This window comes from Kogia breviceps, chromosome 14, assembly GCF_026419965.1.
Source record: "Kogia breviceps isolate mKogBre1 chromosome 14, mKogBre1 haplotype 1, whole genome shotgun sequence".
Taxonomy (NCBI): domain Eukaryota; kingdom Metazoa; phylum Chordata; class Mammalia; order Artiodactyla; family Physeteridae; genus Kogia; species Kogia breviceps.
The window spans coordinates 24,642,459-24,659,407 of NC_081323.1; the positions used below are offsets into that span (position 1 = coordinate 24,642,459).

General features: G+C 44.0%; 1 protein-coding gene across 6 annotated transcripts in view; it reads right to left on the reverse strand.

The window, feature by feature from the left end:
- RALY (RALY heterogeneous nuclear ribonucleoprotein) overlaps positions 1 to 16,949 on the reverse strand; it is an 83,382-nt gene that overhangs the window by 39,838 nt on the left and 26,595 nt on the right. For 2 of the 6 annotated variants that reach the window (XM_067013299.1, XM_067013295.1), the window contains exon 2: positions 7,004 to 7,086. The exons of 2 other annotated variants lie outside the window; for them this stretch is intronic. The gene's annotated coding sequence lies outside the window, so the exon portion shown is untranslated. Of the gene's footprint in view, positions 1 to 6,951; positions 7,087 to 16,949 lie in introns of all 6 variants that reach the window. 2 more of the 6 variants (XM_067013298.1, XM_059039083.2) reach the window with 1 other exon arrangement.

Below are 16,949 nucleotides of genomic sequence, written 5' to 3' on the forward strand. Positions count from 1 at the left end.
AGAAGAAACTCATGGGAAAATGCACTGAAGGCATGGAGATATTCCCATTATACTAAAGCCACTGCATACCCCCCTTCTTGGGCACTCTTGAACACTCTACCCTCCTGGAAGGGCAGAGGCCAGAGGCAGTATGATACTCAGGAAAGAGCTTACTATACTAAATGCATGGGGTCTATGGAAGCAGGAGGACCCGAGTTCAAAACCCAGCTCTTTCACAGACTAAGTATATGAACTCTGGCAAATTCATTTACTTCACTGAGCCTCAGCTTTTCCCTCTGGAGCTATTAATAACTTAATGAGTTATAAAGATTAACGAAGATAATTTTAACTTAAAACACCTATGACAATACCTGGCACATAGTAGGTACTTGATAAATGTGACTTCCATCAACAGGGAAAGGGCAAATAGCAAAAGATGACTGAACGTGATTCACATGACAGGTAGGGAGGCCTAGGGGACGAACCCCAGCGAGTAGATCAGAGCCGTGAGTGGCTCAGAATGGGAATGGGCTGATTTGGAGAGTCTGTTGTGCTATTCTAAGAGCATCTGGATCCTGTACCAGCCAAAGAAAATCAAACAGGAGTGCTTATGAAGAGCTTGTTTCTAAAACAAGTACAGGCTGTGTTATTGACACACGCCACAGGGGAATTGAGAAGACTGTTGGCAGAGATGTGAAGAAAGCTGACAAGCTTTCAGTTCCAATCTTTGCTACTACCTACGTATGGGTACAGCTGACCTTGTCTCCAGAGGAGAAAACCCTAGACTGAGACACAAGAGACCGAGGTTCTGGTCTGAGCATGACTCTGAGCAGGCAACATCATCTCTCAGGCCTCAGTTTTTTCTTTCTCCTCCAAATAATAACAATTCTTTACATGCGTACTCTATTATCACTATCCTCATTTTCTATGGCACAGAGAAATTAAGCTAATACAGGCAGGCATCTGAATTCCAGGTCTGCTGTTAAAGCCAGTAGTCTTTCCACTCTATTGCATCATCTCTCAGAGTTAACTGACGGGGTGAAACCAGGTGGACCAAGGCATTTGAGGACTTGAAAATTTTATGATTCTTAGCAGCCTGAAATTGTGGTTTCAAGAGCATTCTAAATATATACTGTAGTGCTAACCTGCTAGTTAAGAAGCCTTCTCCTATAAATGAAATCCTCAACACCAAGGGCAAAAGTTGAGTACAAGCCAACTTGAGAGCCAGGGGAGAGCGGACAATGAAATTTTAGGAAGCCCTGAAAAGACCCTTGGAGAATACATCGCCTAATTCATTTTACAGATCGGGATGTAGACGCTGCAAGAAGAGAAACAGCTTGACTGGGAACACCCAGAAAGTGGGTGACAGAGCACAAACTGGGTTCTATGCGTCATGGACTGTCTCATTATCTACTCAGTCTCCAACATTCCAGGCCATTCTGATTTTCTCATTGATATTTTTTTTCCAAATGCTGAGTGACAGGCAGGTCACTGCCCCACTCCCAAACACTTCTCATTGTAGGTAATGGCTCTTTCTTTCTGTCTCTGCCGCAGCGTTAAGCAGGACTGAATCTGAGTCTTCTCTTTTGGCCCCCTCCTCTTTTTTTCCTTGGAATGACAAAGTACCTTTGGAGGCACAGAACTGGAAGAGACATACCAGCAATTATAGAACAACTTTCTACTTCATTCCCTCTTTTTGGAGCTGAGGAGACTGAGGCCCAGAGATATTAAGTGCTTTCCCAAGGTTGAGTTAGTAGAACAGGCTTAAGAGCCTGGGTCACAATACTCACCTTCTACTACAATCTGACACTGAACATAGGGTATCAGAATTTATTTCAACCACTAGTGGCTGAACACCAATCCAAGCCAGGCATTTTTTCATCATCTCCTGTTAGCATCACAATAACTGTATAGGCATTATTGTTCCCATTTTGCAGAGGAGGAAACTACAGCTCTGAGTGGTTAGTCACAAAACAAATGAATGTCACAGCAAGGATTCAAATCTTTGGCTTAAAAGCTTCCTCTCCTTCCCCAGCAGCATATAGCCTGAGGTTTTTAAGAATACACACAATGGTGGGAAAGTTGGAGTTAATTAATCTTCCTAAAGACCAGTTATCCTGTAGATAACTTTGTCTATTGCCCTATGCACTTAAGTACACTAACTCTTGATATATTATGCTAACTGAGGAGATGGGGAGGGAGACGAAGGTAAGGGAGACCAGTAGAGACTCCTGATACAAAATGACAGATAACTCAAAAGAAGCAATTTCTGCTTTTGTGTTAACGTGATCTTTTGTAGGATAGTTTTGGGGCTTTTTTCTGCATCTGCCCCATTAGGTCATAAGTCCCCTTTATTCATGTCCTACTCATCTCAAGATTCTGGTATCACACTTGCTGATGGACCTTGGTTTCCAGACTTACGGTTTCCCAGCTTGGGTTTTTGATCTCTTGGCCTTATTCTTAGGCTCAGATCCCTACCTCTCTGCCACAGTCAACGGCCTTAAAACTGCCCTCTAGGAGCTGTCAGACACTCTTCTGTCAGGCTTGCCACTCCAGTGGGACACAAACATGCCTCATGAATACAAGCAAAAATCTTCAACAAAACATTAGTAAACCCAAACCAACACCATACAAAAAGGATCATGCACTATAACCAAGTGGGATTTACTCTAGGAATGAGGTTGGTTTAAAATCCAAAAATCATGGGCTTCCCTGGTGGCGCAGTGGTTGAGAGCCCGCCTGCCAATGCAGGGGACATGGGTTCGTGCCCCGGTCCGGGAAGATCCCACAAGCCACGGAGTGGCTAGGCCCGTGAGCCATGGCTGCTGAGCCTGCGCGTCCAGAGCCTGTGCTCCACAACAGGAGAGGCCACAACAGTGAGAGCCCCACGTACTGCAAAAAAATTAAAAAAAAAAAAAAAAAAATCCAAAAATCAATAACATAGTGCCATGTTAGTAGAATAAAGGATAAAAACCACACAAACAAAATCCAACATCCATCCATAATAAAACCTCTGAGTAAACTAGAAATAGAAGAGAACTTACCTGGCCTGATAAAAGAAGTCTACCAAAAAACCCTACAGCTAACATCATACTTAATGGTGAAAGACTAAATACTTTCTCCTTAAAATTGGGAACAAGGTAAGCGTGTCTGCTTTCACCAATTCTGTTCAACATTGTACCGGAGGTCCTAGCCGGTACAGCCATGCAGAGCGATTTTATGGACATAAGATTTGTCATTCCTCTACTCAAAACTCTCCAGTGGCTTCCTATTTCACTAAGAATAAAGCCCTACGTGATCTGAGTCCCTGTCTACCCTTATGACTTCTCCATAATCCACTCTCCCTATTGCTCACTTCATCTCTAGCTACATTGACCTCCTTTTGTTCCTCAAGACACTAAGCATGCTCCTGTTTTAGGGCTTCTGAACTTGCTGAACTCTATGCCTGGAATGTTATTCCCCAAGATATACACATAGCTCATACTACTTCAGCTTGTGCATATTTCTGAACAGATTTTATTTTCTCACAGAGCCCTTCTTTCATCACACAGTCCCTCCCTATTCCCTTACCCTGCTTTCTTTCTTTCTTTCTTTTTATTTATTTATTTATTTATTTATTTGCAGTACACGGGCCTCTCACTGCTGTGGCCTCTCCCGTTGCAGAGCACAGGCTCTGGACACGCAGGCTGAGTGGCCATGGCTCACAGGCCTAGCCGCTCTGCGGCATGTGGGATCCTCCCGGACCGGGGCACGAACCCGTGTCCCCTGCATCGGCAGGCGGACTCTCAACCACTGCGCCACCAGGGAAGCCCTCCTTGCTTTATTTTTATTCCTATGTATTCATTTGTTTATCTTCCACTAGAATTTAGGATACAAGAGAGAAAACTATTTTCTTCACTGCTACATTTCAAACACTTAAAACTGTGCCTGGCACATGGTGGACACTCAATAAATACACACTGAATGAATGGACGTCTTTAAAAAGATATTCATGTATAGGAGAATGAATAAAGGCGGGGTTGGGAGGGTGGGAACCACTGTCCCAAGAGTCTGAGAGGGACCAGGGTTTTAGAGAAAGAGCCAGTGTAGAATAGAAAAAACTTGGTTCTCTAAAGCCAGATTCTTCTAAGTTCTAAGCTTAGGTCTTCCAGTCACTGCCTGTGTATCCCTCTCTAAGTCTCCGTAATTTATAAAATGAATATCACCACCTACCTCCCAAGCTGTTATGAAAACGAAATCAATTTATGTATTCAATATAGCACCTGATAATATAGTAGATACTACAAATAATTAAACATTCTCTGACACCTCTGTCCCTCAAGAAGAACCTAGAACTACCTTAAAAATTACCTAGCTCCACCTTATTGAAATGCATAGATGTCTATAGGGCTGTTGCCCCTAAAGTTTGACTTTCATACCCATTTTAACTTCTCTTTCTTATCACTCTTCTTTTACCTCTCCCTTACTGTTAGCTTTCAGCTCTCACCTCTAGCTGCTGCTAATATAGCAGCTCCTCCTCCCCTTTTTATACGCAGCTCTTAATCTTATGGAGGATTAGAAACCAGATTGCTAAGCTTGTTACAACAACACATAAAAATAGGAATAAATTAGTGCTGTGCAAGGTCTTAAGGATGACAATGCTTTGCTACCTTCTTGTTTTTCAGTTGGACTCTGGAAAATTGAGGATGTTAGATAAATAAGATACTATACGGATATCAGTATATTATACAATATTTTACATAGAATCATTCATATTTTAAAATAGTCAATAGTGGAACTTCTTCCCAGGGCAGTTGTCATGAAAACAATAAAAGCCAAGCTTAATGCCCAGGCCATGTAAAGGCCAGAAGCTAAGAACGTTAGATTAACCAAGACAGAAAGAGAGACAGCAAGAGTCTGGAGATTCAGAATAGGAGGGAAGGTTGGCCAGTGTGGATTCCAGGAGCACCAGGTTGGAGGACAGATCCCTCTGTGCACCCTCAGGCAGGCAGAGGGAAGAATAGAATGCCACTTGTTACAGAGTATGAAGAGAGTGACCTATGTCACTGGCCAAGAGCGAGAGAAATGGTGGGAGAACTGGAATGCCCACAGCCTCTGATAAAATATGAGGCTGCAGTGCAAGTGCCTTTTTCACTAGCAGTTGGAGGGTGGGCATTGGGGGAAGGCAGGGAACCTAAGGCCAGAAGAGGAATAGCCCTCCTGTTCTAACATGCTGGGGATGGACTCTTGAAACCTACTATAATATCTGTACTGGCAGTGGCCTTGCAGCCAGGCTGTGTGAAGGCATTTAAACCTGCACTCTGCAGCCCACATGCTGCAAATCATGGCTGCCAATGCTGCCTGGTTTTGTCTCTGTGCCCTGGAAAGACTGAACTTGTGGAAAGACTGAACTTCCGGTAGGGCCTGCGGAAGGAGAGGAGGAGAAGGGCCTGGGAGAAAAGTTACACTGTAAATTTCCAAGGCAAAACCTTCCCTTTTACCTTTGGGGAGTGGGGTGGCAAATAGGTCAGGGACTGAGATGCCAAGGATACTTATAACACTTTCTTCTCACCTTCTCTCATTTCAGTCATGCTGTTTTACAGTTCACAAAGCTTTCCAACGTGCATCTCCCATTTGATTGTCTACAATATCCTGTATGGTTGGTGCACACCAACTATACAGGATAGACGTGTGGTTGCAATGAGGCACTCCAATTTACAAATAGGGAAATGGATTATCCAAGGGCAAATACTGAGCGAGAAGATAAAAACCCAGGTTTTCCAACTGCAACTCAGCTCTCCAGGTCCCCATCTGTGCTGGCCCAAGTGCTTATGGAATCCCACATATTATAGATGTTTTCTTCTCCTTCCAGTCATATTTAGCCTTGGCCTCCGCCTGCTTGAAGGTTCTTCCTTTCCCCCTCACTAAAAATGCCATTGCTCAGAAAGGACCCCCCAACTCTTGCCTGCCCTGCTGGGCCCTTCAAATAACTAGACCTCCTTCCTGAATCCCTAAGGAGGTCTGTTTTCTTGAACTTTATAAGAAAAATCATGATTCCAGGGAGATTAGCATTCCAAGGAGTGCCTGCCAAGGCAGAGAGAACAATGGTATTCATAGTTAGATTGACCTGGGTTCTAATATCAGCTTTACGGATTCCCAGGTGTAAACCTGGGCAAGTTACTTCAGTTTCCTGAGTCTCAATTCCCTCATCTATAAGATGGGGTTTTGTCTAGTTTAAATGGGATCCATAACACTATTGGTTCTTAATATGTTGATTTCCCTTCCTGTTTCACCATCTGCAGTCTTCCTTCTAAGATTCCCTGGACTTCCCTCTTCACACAGCCCCACTCTAATCACTCCGTCCCCACCTCCACTGATGATCACATTCTGCAGGACTGATAAAACCACAGGATTTTCTGAAGCTGACTCTGGGCTTGGTAGGTCACAATCAAGACTGAAATCAGGAAAAGTCTCTAAGGGCTATGAAGTCACGTTAAGAGAGCTTATGGCAGAAGGGGTTTAGTTGCCAGGTCCAGAATACCCCCAGCAGAAAGCAGCTGGCAGAAGCCAGAAGGAATTGAGCATGCTTTGCTTTATTCATGGCAAACGATCCCAGCCTGTCTCATGGCAGCTCCAGGAAAGCAAGTTCAATTTTCCTCCCAGTACAAAAGGCTGCCTATGACAGTCTCTTAGGCATGGAGTAGGAGGGTAATTATCTGTAAGTTATCTGTACTAAGGGTAAAAATAAGCCCCCTGGGCTTCCCTGGTGGCGCAGTGGTTGAGAATCTGCCTGCCGATGCAGGGGACACGGGTTCGTGCCCCCGTCCGGGAAGATCCCACCTGCCGCAGAGCAGTTGGGCCCGTGAACCATGGCCACTGAGCCTGCGCATCTGGAGCCTGTGCTCCGCAAAGGGAGAGGCCACAACAGTGAGAGGCCCGCCTAGCACAAAAAAAAAAAAAAAAAAAAAAAAAAAGAAGCCCCAAACTAGTTACCTTGTATCTTGGCACAAGTTTGCCCAGAGTTTGCCTAGGCACCCTCACTCACCAGTACCAAGGGTGAGCTCAGCCAGCAATTTCCTCTTTTGTGTTACAGGGTCAGCACCAACTGTCTCAGGGAATAGGGCTCACCTATAACAGAGAGAAATCAGACAGGGTCTTGCTCAGAACAGGCATGAACTTAGGTCAATGAAGGCATGCAAAGTTCCCTTACATGTCTTGCATCCTAGCAAAAGATAGGGTGATAATTAAATATATAGTTTCAAGTTGTGCTATAAAGAAAAATAAGCAGAGTCAGGAAAGAAAGAATGACAATGAGTGAGAATGAGGTCTATTTTAGATAACTGATCATGGAAGACTTCTCCAAGAAGCAATTGCTAGACAGAGACCTGAATAAAGTAAGGGGGTAAGACCTGCAAAGATCAGAGGGAAGAGTGTTTCAGAGAGGGGAAACAAGTGCAAAAGTCCTGAGGCAACAATAGGCAAGAGTAAGCTTGTTATGCTAAAGAACAAGAAAGTCAACATAGAATATAGTGATGGGAAGAATCAGGTTCCTCCAGGCTTCAGTAACCTGGAACCCAGCTGGGACAAACTTTCAAGCACTCTGAGATTGATTTCAGGTTTCTCTGCTCACCTCCTCCTCTGCTGGGTAAAGGACAGAGAAACTCCTATATATTACTTGGAATGTGGGGTAGAGAGAAAACAGAGAAACTCCTATGTATTACCTGGAATCTGGGGTAGAAATGACTGGGGTAAGGAGAATAGTAGCACATGCCAGGCACTGTTGTAAACCCTTTATTTGTATTAACTCATTTAATCTTTACAAACTCTTGTAAGGTTGGTGTGTTTTTACATTTCCCCATTTTACGAATGGGGAAACAGAGAAGTTAAGTAAATTTGTCCCAACTCATACAGCTAATAGATGGTAGACCTGGGACTTTAACCCTCAAAGTCCAACCTCCAGGGCTTGCCTTCTTAACCACACACTATACCACTTCTCAAAAACAGAAGAAAAAACACAGGAAATGCATTCTCTAGTCCTAGCTGACCTGGCTCACAGCCCCCATTTATACCCAAGTCTGAGATCCTCTCCATTTACTTGCAGGCCAAGCTTTTTACTGAATACCAGTTGAATGACTCCTGAGTTCTTCAGCCAGGTGGTTCCAGAGGATACTGTGATCACAAAGCTATGATGATAACCACAACAACAATAGCCATTTAATAGCCACTAACATTTAATGCACACTTTGAAATAGACTAGGTACTGGGCTAAGCACCTTACATGTACTATTTTATTTCAGAGAAGGAATGACAGTTGCTCTAAGACCTGGGTAGAGGGATCTGTGGGGGGCTCCATGCCTGGAACAAAGCAGCAAACACAAGAACTAAAGGATCCCTGTAGGCCAGGGTCAAAGCACAAAGGCAGAGGCACTAATGGGTGGGTAGTAAGAGGAAAGGACTATCAGCACCTCTAATTAACATGTCAACAAACTGAACTCATCTTCCATTTCCCAGCCCCCATGTTTCACCAAACGGTATAACAATTCTCTGAAGTGCATATATTTTTTTAACATCTTTATTGGAGTATAACTGCTTTACAATGTTGTGTTAGTTTCTGCTTTATAACAAAGTGAATCAGCTATACATATACATATGTTCCCATATCTCCTCCCTCTTGCGCCTCCCTCCCACTCTCCCTATCCCACCCCTCTAGGTGGTCACAAAGCACCGAGATGATCTCCCTGTGCTATGCGGCTGCTTCCCACTAGCTATCTATTTACATTTGGTAGTGTACATATGTCCATGCCACTCTCTCACCAAGTACATATTTAGAGTCCAAAATGTTCACTCATGTTCTCCAACCCCTTCTTCCCTCATTCCCACAATTGCCAAGTCCTTGTAGGGTTTTTTGTTTTTGTTTTCAGTCTCTTAACAGCTCTACATCCAAATCATCTTTATTCCCTACTGTGTCAACTTCCTCTTGGTTCAGGATCTCATTATCTCCTGCCTGCACTGCTGGAATAGTTCTTAGAATTTATTGACATTACAAGGACAGGCTGTTACAGCAGCCTCTTCCCTGGTCTCTCTTTCACTAGTCTCCCCCCACCATTCCTGTTCCAATCTATTGAGCCCACACTGACAGACTAATGTTCCTAATACCACTCCCCTGCTCAAAAAAATGTCATGGCTCCCAATCACCTCAGCCTTGCTCTCTAGACTCTCATACCATGGGTCTGGTCATCATCTACCTTACCTCTACTGTGGGCTTTCCAGCTCCCATACTTTTATCCATGTTGTTGCCTCACCTGGAATGCCTCTCTTCATTTGTACATATTCAAATCCTTCTTAATCTTCAAGGCCTAGCAATTCAGTGAAGTTATCCTGAACCCCTTCTTACCTCTCTGTCATGTTATGTTCTTGAAATATCTCCAGCTGTGACTCCTATCTATCTGGCTCTGGCCTCACCAGAGGCCAGCCTCACTAAGGCTTCAGAACACTTCCCCTGTTGTTCTTCCTTGTAAAGATTCCTACTGCTTCCAGACAAGGAAAACCTAGTCAGTTAAGATTTCTGTTCGAATTCCTACTACATACATACATTCATTTATTTATTTATTCATTTATTTATGGCTGCATTGGGTCTTTGCTGCTGCACGGGGTTCATTCATTCATTCATTCATGTATTTATTTATGGCTGTGTTGGGTCTTTGCTGCTGCGTGGGGGCTTTCTCTATTTGCAGCGAGCGGGGGCTGCTCTTCGTTGCGGAGCACATGCTCTAGGCACACGGGCTTCAGTAGTTGTGGCTCGCAGGCTCTAGAGCGCAGGTTCAGTAGTTGTGGTGCACCGGCTTAGTTGCTCCGCAACATGTGGGATCTTCCTGGACCAGGGCTCAAACCTGTGTCCCCTGCATAGGCAGGCGGATTCTTAACCACTGTGCCACCAGGTAGTCCCCTATTATTCTTATCTTACTCTGGATCTATCTCCTTACAAGAGACCTGAGTTTTAATCTGAGCCTCAGATTCCTTAACCACAAAATGGGGATACAATTCCCATCCAGCCTACAATATAGGGATTTTGTAAGAACCAATGTGACAACAGGAGAGGAAAGGGGAAGGGTTGAGATGGGAGACCCAGCCAAATCTTTAACAGCTCTTTTTGTCAGATGCAAAATCCCAAGTCTTCTACCCAATTAATCGAAAACAATTCCTGGGCCTTCTTAGCCATGGTCACAACTCTGGGTTAGGGGTTATAGAGGATGCAGGGATGAATGAGAACAAATCTTATCCTTAGGCTCCTGGCAAGAACTGTGGAGTAAAGTCCTGGTAGGACTGTGTCAGTTCCTACAAAGGATGACTAAGAATATTACACAGACTATGGAAAACAGTATGGAGGTTCCTTTAAAAACTAAAAACAGAGTTACCGTATGATCCAGCAATCCCACTCTCGGGCATATAATCTGAAGAAAACTCTATTCAAAAAGATACATGCACCCCAATGTTCACAGAAGCACTATTTATAATACCAAGACATGGAAGTAACCTAAATGTCCACCAACAGATGAATGGATAAAGATGTGGTGTGTACACATATACATACATACACACACACACACACACACAAAATATTACTCAGCCATAAAAAAGAATGAAACAGGGCTTCCCTGGTGGCGCAGTGGTTGGGAGTCCACCTGCCAATGCAGAGGACACAGGTTCAAGCCCTGGTCCAGGAAGATCCCACATGCCACGGAGCAACTAAGCCCGTGTGCCACAACTACTTAGCCTGTGCTCTAGAGCCCACGAGCCACAACTACGGAGCATGCATGCCACAACTGCTGAAGCCCCGCAATGAGAAGCCTGTGCACTGCAATGAAGGGTGGCCCCCACTCACCGCAACTAGAGAAAGCCTACGCCCAGCAAAGGAAACCCAACGCAGCCAATAAATAAATAAATAAATAGAAGAATGAAACAATGCCATTTGCACCAACATGGATGGACCTGGAAACTATCATACTAAATGAAATGTCAGAAAGAGGAAGACAAATACCATACGATATCACTTATATGTGCAATCTAAAATATGATACAAATGAATATTTACAAAATAGAAACAGACTCAGAGACACAGATAACTTATGGTTACCAAAGAGGGAGGGGGGTGGGAGAGGGATAAATTAGGAGTTTGGGATTAGCAGATACAAACTACATAAAAAATAAACAACAAGGAGCTACTATATAGCACAGGGACCTATATTCAATATCCTGTAATAAACCACATTGGAAAAGAATAGGAAAAAGAATGCACGCACACACACACACATATGACTGAATCACTTTGTTGTACACCAGAAACTAACACAACATTGTAAATCAACTATACTTCAATTTTTTAAAAAATTTGAAAAAAAAGAACATTAGGCAGGACCTAACAGTTTCAAGACTGCTATGTATTATAAAAGTGGAAAAAGAAACCAGTCTGGGGCTTCCCTGGTGGCGCAGTGGTTAAGAATCCGCCTGCCAATGCAGGAGACGGGTTTGAGCCCTGGTCCAGAAAGATACCACATGCCGTGGAGCAACTAAGCCCGTGAGCCACAACTACGGAGCCTGCGCTCTAGAGACCATGAGCCACAACTACTGAGCCCACGTGCCACAACTACTGAAGCCCACGTGCCGAGAGCCCGTGCTCCACAACAAGAGAAGCCACCACAATGAGAAGCCTACGCACCACAAGGAAGAGTAGCCCCTGCTCGCCGCAACTAGAGAAAGCCCGTGTGCAGCAAAAGACCCAATGCAGTCAAAAATAAATAAAAAAGAAATTAATTTTTTTTAAAAAGACAGAAAGAAATCAGTCTCAGAAGCTTCATTAGAGCAAGGGCTTAGGCCAGGTCTTGATGCAGGGTGACAGGAAGACGTGGGCTACTATGCACCAGGCACTGGGCTAGGTGTTATGCTGGTAACCCTTGTAATATACCCTGTGAAGCAAGTGATGGCATGCCCATTTTATAGCCAAGGTAACTGAAGATGGGGGAGGAGGCTAAGTGTGTCATTCAAGGTCAAACAACTGGTAAGTAGCAGAGCTAAGATTTGAACCTAGGTCTGCTTTACTCCAAAGCCTAATGTGCTTGCTTACTTACTTCATGGTCTGCCTTACTTTATGTAGCAACATGAAAAGGGACCAGATAAACTCTGAAGTTCTTTCTACCTCAAAAATCCAATAATTTGAATGGGGGTGGGGGAGAGAAGAGAGGAGCGAAGAGGAGGTTTACTGCTGCTATGTCTTTCCCATAAGACTGTGACCTTACGGCAGGTTTAGGGTCTTATTAACTAGAATGCCCAAATATCTGACACAGCCTGGCACGTAGGAGACATTAAGTATTTAGGGAACCTGTGAGTGAATAAAACACCAGCCCTATCAACCTTTGTTCTAAGGTCTAGAAGTAAGGTCCAAAATCTCAAGCTCCATGTTCTGACTCTCAGCCCCAATATCTATATCAACTATCGACTAGTCTCTCAGCTGAAGGTACCCTTTTCCCATTCTTGTTTTCAGGAGTTAGGGAAGAGGTGAGAAGAGAAAAGGGTAAGAAAGGAGGTTAGGTGGTTAACAGAGAAAAGAGAGGTAGAAGAAAGGGGTGCAAGGAGAGAAGGTAAGGAAGGAAACAAAAAGGAAGGGGGTGCCAGGGCAGGATTAAAATGTCTGACCCTAGACTTTGAGAAAGGTTTCTTTTTCCTTCTGATGCCAGAAACAAAATTGTTTTTGTTTTTTTAAGAGCAGTAGTAGGAATTCCTCTTTACATATTTTAAATGAAGGGAAATTGCTTGTCCAAATCCCAGACCTAATCTGTCAGCAGGAGGTAAAGTGAAATTCCTCAGGGCTCCCATCCTCAGTTCTCACCCCCGTCCTGCCCCAGCCTAACCCTTGCTCACCTGGTTTAGGTTGAGGCCTGCAGAGATCAGAAGACATGAAAGTTCTTCCTCTATTCCTCTGCTCCTTCTACAAAGGTTGCTCCAGGCTAATAAGCCCTGGGAGTCTAACCTTCTTTACAGATGAGGGGATACTGATACCCTCTGGACCCATCCCCAAAGCTCCCAGTCAGGAAAGCTTTGTTGACTCCTAAGGGAAAAGTGTTTCTCCCTTTCTGCTTAATTTCTCAAATGTGTGTGAATGTACTGGGATAAAAATGGGATGGAGAAGGCAAGGTCCCTTCAGGACTCTCTAGATCCTGGGTCCTAATACAGCTCAACCCTCTTTAGGTCTGATCTACATATTATACACAGGTATCTCTCTTTCTTACTAAATAAACAGAGAGAGAGCCCTGGGCTGAGAGAAAACCTAAAGGCTAGTTCCAGTTCTACCTATAATGCACCGTGTGACCTTGTCAAGTCATTTCACCTTCCTGGACCTTTTTTCCGTATCTGTAAAATGAGGGTGAGAGCATCTACTATTCTGGAGGACTTTTTGATGGATCAAACAAGATTGTCAAGAAACAGTTTAACTGTTTAAATCTATTTAGTTTGATATAAAGATAAAGAAGGAATGAGGGGATGGTCTCTTTAAAAAATGAAATAAAATAAAAAGAGGGCTGTACCACTTTTCACTTGAAGAGATCTGCTCTGAGTGAAAAGACTTAGGAAGAGCTGTGGCAGAGACTGTCACTGTCTGTACCTCCATCAAAAGACAGTAAAGCACCAACTGAGACTGAAAAAGCTCAAGAGCTACATGTATGCAAATACCAACAGTTCCAAGTACAAAGAAGGTAAGAACCAGTAGAAGTCACATATTACTCAGGGAAAGTAACAAAAAGTAGTAATGACCAATTTAGTGGTGAAGAGCTCAGGGTCTAGAATCACACATCTGGGTTTGAATCCCAGCTCTGTCTCTTACTAGCTTTGTGACCTTAGGCAAGGCATTTACCTTCTGTGCCTCAGTTTCCTACATTTGTTTTAAAAGGTTCCTGCTTCATAAATGTGTTATTGGGAGAAATAAATTAAATAGCATGGGAAAGCCCTTACCTCAGGGCCTGGCATAAGTGACTTAATGACAGATATTATTTTTCCATTTAAATACCACAAAGGATGAATCAAGCAATAAAAAAGGCCTAGGAGAAAAGAAAGAAATGTACATTTGCTATTATCTTATTATGTACCATTAAGACCCAAAGCCTTAATTATTCTCATTTATTCCTAATAACCTCTTGAAATCCATAGAATTATCCCCAACTTACAGGAGGAAATTGAGCCTCAGAGAAGTAATTTGTCTAAAACCACACAGCTGGGAAAAAGAACTTATTACAATAGGTCTGACTGCAAAACTGTGTTCTTTCTACTACATATATACCTCACACTTCCTCATGTTCAAAAATAAGGAGCCCCCCACATACCAAAATAGGCTCCAATAGTAAAGTGTTAGGGAATGGACCAACTTCTCCCATTTTGTACTCGATGAAGCAACTACTGGTTTTGTATGCCTGGGGAAAATATGGGCAGGGGTGAAATCCAAGTGCACCATCAAGTTCCAGAGATGCAGACTGGACTTACCAGGCCTTCCCAAGGGGCTCTCACATTTGTCGCAGTAAAACAGGAGACATGGCCTTTTGCCAAACTGAATACCACACCCTAAAGGACAAGATGTTTTAATGTTGTAACAAACAGGCAAAAAGTCATGAGAGGTGCCAGGGCAGAACTCAAATACCTGATCAAAACACCTTATACCGGGAGTGAATACAATACTATGTATGAACACTTTTGCAAGAGTCAGCATGTACTGTGTCTTGAGTGTGCACATTGTACCTATTTCTGGGACGCACTTTACTATGGCCCAGATGACTGGAAGTTTACTCTTAAGACAAGCACTCCTTCCCTTGGGTCAGACTCTTATTTTGGAGCATTCCATTAAAAAATATTTTTTTAAAAAAAGGGAGGGAACACATTCTTACAGGAGTATATGGAAACCAGGAATCTACAGCTGGCAAGTGGGGGAAAGAAGCCAGGAAGTAAATTAAGAAAAATTTGAGAGAAGAACTGGGGCCTGGATATCAAAGGCTTTGGGTAGGGTGGGGAACCAAGCAAAAGAACTAAGACAAGAGAAAGGGAGTGCTTCAGGGGGCTAAGAAGATGTTTTGACAGAAGAAATTATTTCCTACATTTGTAAAACAAAATTTTTTTAAAAACAGTACATCCCTGGGACTTCCCTGGTGGTGTAGGGGTTAAGAATCCGCCTGCCAATGCAGGGGACACGGGTTCGAGCCCTAGTCCGGGAAGATCCCACATGCCGCGGAGCAACTAAGCCCGTGTGCCACAACTACTGAGCCTGTGCTCTGGAGCCCACGAGCCACAACTACTGAGCCCATGTGCCACAACTACTGAAGCCCGCGTGCCTACAGCCCATGCTCCGCAACAAGAGAAGACACTGCAGTGAGAAACCTGCGCACCAAAACAAAGTGTAGCCCCCACTTGTTGCAACTAGAGAAAGCCCACGCGCAGCAATAAAGACCCAACGCAGCCAAAAATAAATAAATAAAAATAAATTAATTAAAAAGAAATAGTACGTCCCTATAAAACCTCTGGTGTTTAGAGTAGAGCAATCCCCAGGGCATACAGGAAGACTGATTGAAAGAGGTGTTTCTTTTCACTTTTTTTGGCTGTGTCGTGTCTTACTTGCGGCACGCAGGATCTTTCATTGCGGTGCGCGGGCTCCAGAGCACGCGGGCTCTCTAGTTGAGGTACATGAGCTCAGTAGTTGCGGCACGCAGGCTTAGTTGCCCCATGGCATGTGGGATCTTAGTTCCCTGTCCAGGGATTGAACCCATGTCCCCTGCATTGTAAGGCAGATTCTTTACCACTGGACCACCAGGGAAGTCCCTGAAAGAGGTGTTTCTGAAGTGGTATCTTCCTCAGGAGAGGGGAAGGAAAATAGAAGCTAGGTTCTCTAGGCCTCCGGGGTGACAACCAAGGCAGGAGTGAGCAGCCACAGGACATAATCTTAGCATAACAGCTCCAGGTTCAATCAGGCAGGGCTCCCCTGCAGGTAGTCTCAGACCCATTTCTGCTACAGTCAGCACTTGAAGGTGCACAACTGCCCATAGACAGCAGGGAGTACAAGACTGGCCATAGAGCAAATAGTCCTTGTCCTAGGAGCCACGCTTGCCAATCTGTTTTAGTTCTGTCCAGCTTGCCCCCTAACCTCTTGGTCTCAAAACTCTAACTTCTTCAATCTTTGTGAGGCCTGCTTTTCCCAGCCTGGATCAAACACCATGGTCCTGCAGTTCTAGACTCCTTCCAATCACAAGAATACCTGACACTGACTCTTATGACTGGCTCTATTGTGTGCTGCCTATGCCCTGGAATAATAAACTAACTGGCTGTGTTGCCATGGGGATTAAAAAAATGACCTCACAACATAATAAAAATGCAGCCAAGTCACAAAATGGCTCAGTAAAATCCTCTTCTGCTCCCCAACAAAGACAGGTGTCAGGATGCCCAGCATATAGCAAAAAGAGGCCCTGAAGGGCAGCTGGTTTCTTAATGACAGGTGACATTAGGGTTCCTGAGCCCAATCCATGTCCATGTATGAGAACACTATACATGCCATAAATAGATGAAACTCAATCCAGGCAGTCTCTAGGCTGCCTGGAAGAATGTCCAGAGAATACAACAGACCTGCAAGACAACCATTCTTGCCTCTGCCTTTTCTGGGCAGCTAACAGCATTTCTCCTTCCTTAGCTGAAGCTGTCTCCAGTTTCCCCCTTCTCCTTCCTTGAATAACCAACCCGGCAGGAATCATCAAGGGAGGCACAAGTAATTACTGTTTTCTTTTCTCCATGCTAATGAGACAGTTGGATGGTTCCCCTTCCCCCTCTTGAGCTGGAAGTGAGAATCTAAGGCTTTATAATCTGTAACCAACACACCAAAGCTGAGGCCAGACAGTGCTCTGCAACTGAACTGTACAGAAGATGGCTTTTTGTCCCTGATGAGACCAGAGCTGGAAGAAGCCCCACCAATT